Here is a 6,000-nt window from a genome sequence, read left to right on the forward strand (position 1 = left end):
TGCATTCAGCTAAGCCTATTTCATGTCTGAACTTTTATGTGTGTATGTGTGTTCCGGTAACCAACAGACACCAGGTCGAGAAAAAAAATGTCTGCCTCATCCAGTCTATTACTCTATGATGTTTGCGAATAATTGCTGCCTTATTTGAGAACCCATTTTCCATTATCGAGTGTTTCACAGCTTCTGACACTCCCAATATCAGTTAAAAGGGTTGTTAGAATGGGAACTGGCTAAAGAACCAAAGTGTTCATATTTCGTTTTTTTTCTTTTCTTACGCTAGCCAACAAACGTGTGAAATTTCTATGATGACTTCAGTATGACAGAAAAGCAGTTTGGAACAGACTATTACACACGGTAGAATTTCTTTAAAATCATAATTATAGTGTAAACGATGTTATCGTTACCCCTTGAAGTTAGCTTTCTTACAGAAACATGGTGTTCCTTAAAGGGTGAAACAGGAATTACCAGTCAATAATAGATGAATATTAGGTGACAGTAGCATCAAAATACTCAGTGCTTTGTGCACTATACAATCGGTGTCTTTCGGGGCCCAACCTCTACATTATGTATGGTGTAAAGAAATAAATAAACAATACACACAATATTAAATTCTATTACACACATTTATAGAATACAATAACTTTCAAAAAGGGGGAAAAAGTCGCATTTCAAGTAATAAAAAAAATATTTGGTAAATATAAAATGATGTAGAGATCGCAGTGACAAAAATAATAAATATATCAATATACGGATGACACAGCTGTACATTTTTCACATTGTTTCCTTACTGTAGGTAAGCCCTAAGAAGTCAGGATTATGAACAATGATGATTAATAATCTATTGTAACCAATTGTAAATCAATATCTGAGGTCATTCTACGCGGGTAATGAAGAAAGTGACAAAACTGACATGATGTTAGCCATATACATATTACTATTAAATTATAAATATAGAACAGATACACACACACACACACACACACACACACACACACACACACACACATATATATATATATATTAACTAAGAGGGTAAGAAATACTTGGTATGTCTACATACCACATATGAAACAGTTTCTTCTTTGGAAGTTTTTCTCGAGAAGGGGTATGTCTAAACTGTTTTCCTTAGAAGAGACACGTATAATTGTTTATTGTTGGCTTTTTTCTGTCGGGTAGGGCACTGTGTTTCTCTCGATTATTAGACATTGAAGTTTACAGAAAAAGACGTATTAAAACTGCTTTTCATTTGGGAAGGAGCATAAAAAGTGAAACAGCTTTCTTTCTTTTGAAATGAATATTCATCTTTTTTGGTATTAATACCGTATTGACGAAATTTACAAAGTCCGAAACGTTTTGATTGGCCGAATTTTAAAAGAAACATCTGAAAAATCCGAATTCCGCAACAGGGAAATTTATACCATAAATAAAAAAAAATCCATCATGAATACAATAAAAATAACTGTACTAGTGACTGGCGTATTTATTTAAAGTTATTTCGCTTATATTTTATGATATATTCCTAGAGCCTAAATAACATTTTTCTTGTGCTCTATATAAATTAATTGTATTTGGACTTTCGAATGCATTACACATATATTGTATGACTGTGGTAGTTTTTAATCTTCTATTTTAAATAATGTTAACTTAGGTTGGATGACAGTGACGTATTATATTTTTCTAAGATTTTAAGTACCTAAAGCAGCAAAACCCGAAAGGTTCTTTTAGGCCTAAAAAAAGATGGGGTAGATTTGACTGTTGTGCATCCAGTATAGATTATGAGTTCCGGGAAGGGCCTGGCATGGCCAAGCGTGTTAAGGTGTGTGACTCGTAATCTGAGGGTCGCGGGTTTGCATCCCCGTCGCGCTAAACATGCTCGCCCTTTCAGCCGTGAGGGCGTTATAATTTTACGGTCAATCCCACTATTCGTTGGTAAAAGAGTAGCCCACGAGTTGGCGGTGAGTGGTGATAACTAGCTGCCTTCCCTCTAGTCTTACACTGCTAAATTAGGGACGGCTAGCACAGATAACCCTCGAGTAGCTTTGTGCGAAATTCCAAAACAAACAAAAGAGTTCCGGGAAAAACATAGAGCCTTCTGCGTATTGAGGTTTCACACATTGATAACAGATCTGAACAGTTATTTGCATCTGGTTTAAGATCAGTTATGGTTTAACTAAGAAATTGTAATTAAAAAAAAAAGAAAACTACCATAATGTTTCAACACATTTCTTTGTTTGTTTGTTTTCAAGCAAGAGGCTACTTACTTGACTATTTGCGCCGTGGTCACCAAAGATATTAAATATATTAAATCCGACTTTCAATGTTGTAAGTCGGTAAACTTACTGCTAATACACCAGAGCACCCTGAAAAAAAAACGGTAAAATGTTAAGTAAGACTTATATGTATTAGAAAATAAATAGCCCACTGAAAAAACAGACTTATACTGTTGAAAAAAACATTCTTTTATCAAAAACAAAAACATATGTTGTTGAAAAACATTTTGTTTTCACAAAAACAAAAAAAACTATTGTTGAGAAAATGTTCTGTTGTAAAAACTTTATTATTCATTTTGAAATGTTTGTAAGTTTGTAAATTTGTTAAAAATACTCACAGGTCACAAGCTCACAAATAGACAGAAATGCGTTTAAAGTTATCACAGTGATATTCGCTAATATTAACATCTCTATAATTAAAATACATGTAGTAACAAGTGCGATGCTTGAGAAACCTTTTAAACTCATAAAACTGTGCAAAAAAGAAATTAGGGCTAGGGAAGTAATGATGACGTCACTATATGTGTAAAGGAGAGATGGGTGTGGATACTACTATGTATTCAAGAAGGAAGAGTATTTGGGGAGCTAATCAGTCTTCCCACAGAGCCTCATTTCAGACAGCAGTGTTTATGTGTTATGAATTTCTTCATTTGTTTTAGACGCTTAGAGTATGGGTACTGACACCCTGTTGAGTTTCAATACTTGCCCTTGAAAGTGTTACCAGATCTAGTTTATATATATTCGTTTTGTTTTAGGGCAAAGCCACATTGTGCTATCTGGTGTGTCCACCGCAGCGAATCGAACCTGGATTTTTATTAATGTTGTAAATCCTTAAACTTACTGCTGTCTCAATGTGTTACTAGATAAGTCGATTCATTTGTCATTTTTCATCATATAAATTTCGCTCAAATTGCCTTTTGTAATACAAGTGTTTGGTTAGTATCACGTGTTGTGAAATAGATTTAACAGTCTTAAGTGTTAACCTTGTAGTCTCTGAGACGCCACGCACGGCTATCAGATTCGTTCGAAACCCTACATACCTAACTTCATACAAACGCAGAAAGCCTAGTTGCTTTGCGCCATAAAACGCCAACCAACCAACCTAATACATGAATAGTTTGTGTAGATTATTTAACTTTTTAGATACCTTAAAATACCCACCGCTGCCTTTACATCTTATAAATATTGGGTATTCAACTACGTAATACCACAATCAAAACAGATTTCGTATAAGAAGCACAGGTTTTCTTCCTTGTACGGATTAACATTACAAATATAATGTTGCCATTATTTTAAAAAATGGATTTTCTTCGACAATAAACTAGGCGTATAAACTTTTCATTACAAAAAACATTCCTTTCACTGGTGGAATAATGTATATTAGAAATGACTGAGTTAATAATTTATTGATTCTATTATCAAAAACTACCAAAATATTTGCAGTCAAATTTGTATCTCTATTGCAATAATGCTTCTTTTAAGTATTTTTAAATTTCTATAATAATGTTAACCATATATAATCCTAGACACAGAAATCTAAGGCCGCTTATCTTTGGCCTAAAAGTTAGTTAAGCCTATATTCCATAGAGAGATACATTTAACAACGTAACTTATGCACGTTTTTTTTTTGCCGTAGTTTAGTTAGGCCTAAACTTTACCGTACTTAATACTTTTAATAAATTAACTTACAGTGTTATCCAACGACCTAACATTATCCTTGTTGTTGTTTTTTCAGAATCTTTAATAGGCTTTTAATGTTTTGTACAAAATGACCACTAAAGTATATATTCATCCGCCTTTTGTTTCGATCCTTTAAAATGAAATGCGCACACAATTTCAAAAGAGACAAAAAACTGAACATACCTTCAACCACTTACACTTTACTTGACAATGCCGGAAGGATTTCTAACAAAACCCGTTTAATACCGAGAAAAGTATTGTATATATGATAAATTAAAATGTTCAATATCATGTATCATTTTCTTTCTCGCTATGCAAGCACCAAACTCCCAACACTGAATTTTTACACACATCTGATTTTGAACCGCAATGGACGAATTAAAAGGAATGTTAAAAAACAACAACTGTTGGTAACTTGTTTTATAACACGTTTACGCCTATTGGTTTTCCAATATTTTGCCAGCTTACAACATTTATACCACAATTTTTTTTAAAAAAATATACTACTAATACATAAATTTATTCACGACCGACCTTCACGGTGAATTTCCAACTATAGACAGTGCAATGCTTCTACGAAGACGCTTAGGGCTGGGCGTTTGGAGACCTTTTAAAGGAATGTATTCATAAAACACTGTTAATAAGCAACGTAAAACTTTATCTATAAAGTTTTAAATCTTTTTACTTTACCACAGATATTATATACACTTCAAGTTACAAGAGGCCTAATGGTATGTATTTCTTTTGTGTGTTTTGTTCGCGCAAAGCTACACGAGGGTTATGTAGGTTAGTCGTACCTAATTTAACAGTGTAAGATTAGAGAGAAGGCAACTAGTAATCACCACCCATTGCCAGCACTAGAGCTACTCTTTTACCAACGAATAATGGGTCAGTCCCACGGTGAAAAGGCAAATATGTTTTGTGTGGCGGAGATTTGAACCTGCGACCCTCAGATTACGAGTCGAGCGCCCTAACCACCTGGCCACGCCGAGCCACTCTTTTGTTTGCTAACCCAGGCTGTGAGCAGGTGTTTAGGGCGCTCGACTCATAATTTGAGTGTCGCGGGTTCGAATCCCTGTCCAACAAAATATGCTCGTTGTGTGGACGTTATAATTAACGGTCAATCTCACTATTCATTCGTTAAAGAGTAGTCAAAAAGTTGGCGGTAGGTGATGATGACTAGCTATCTTCCCTTTAGTCTTCCACCGTTAAATTATGGACGTTTAGCGCAGATACTTTCGTTTAGCTTTGGGTGATATTCAAAACAAACAAACATTGTTGGAATTTTGTCTTCTCTTACTAAATTCAGATATTTTACCATGTTTAAGATATTAATTCTCACAAAAATTACCACTCTTGTATGCAAGAGTAATACTGACTAAATTTTGTTTGTCTGTAGTTAAGCACAAAGCTACACAATGGGCTATCTGTGCTCTGTCCACTACTGGTATATGAACCCGGTTTCTAACGTTGTAAGTCTGCAGACATGACGCTGTGACACCTAGGGGGCTGTTTATTTAAAAAAACAAACTGTTTTAAATATATATATATATACAACGCCTATTTCAGGACTTGAAACTTTAATATCTTTAATACATTTGCCAAATTATACCAATATTTGTAAAGATACAAATTACGGTGTTGTATGACCCACACTTAGTATTTTTTGTAGAAGATGATATTATGATGTATCATTATTTAGAAATATCATTATCTCTGTGGCGTTTCCCACAAAGTACAGGAGTCTTTCAAATATAAAAGCTGCACGAGTTTTATAAGATCTGTTTTGTGAGATGGAAGGAATTTTCCTATCTTGCGATCACGTGTATTCCGTGAAATGAGCAATTCGAGAGTTCCCATTAGATTTCGTATTTCCCCAATGTCTTGTCGATTCTTTTAACCGTGGAAATAAAATAAACCCCTTGTTCGAGCCCAGTTCCACAGCATCATTTATGATAGATTAAAAGCGCGCTTTCTTTAACTAGACACAGTCACAAACAAGGATCTTCGAGACGTTTTTAGGAGGGGATACAGGGTTTTCACAGCACAA

The sequence above is a fragment of the Tachypleus tridentatus genome, chromosome 7 (assembly GCF_004210375.1).
Source record: "Tachypleus tridentatus isolate NWPU-2018 chromosome 7, ASM421037v1, whole genome shotgun sequence".
NCBI classification, from domain to species: domain Eukaryota; kingdom Metazoa; phylum Arthropoda; class Merostomata; order Xiphosura; family Limulidae; genus Tachypleus; species Tachypleus tridentatus.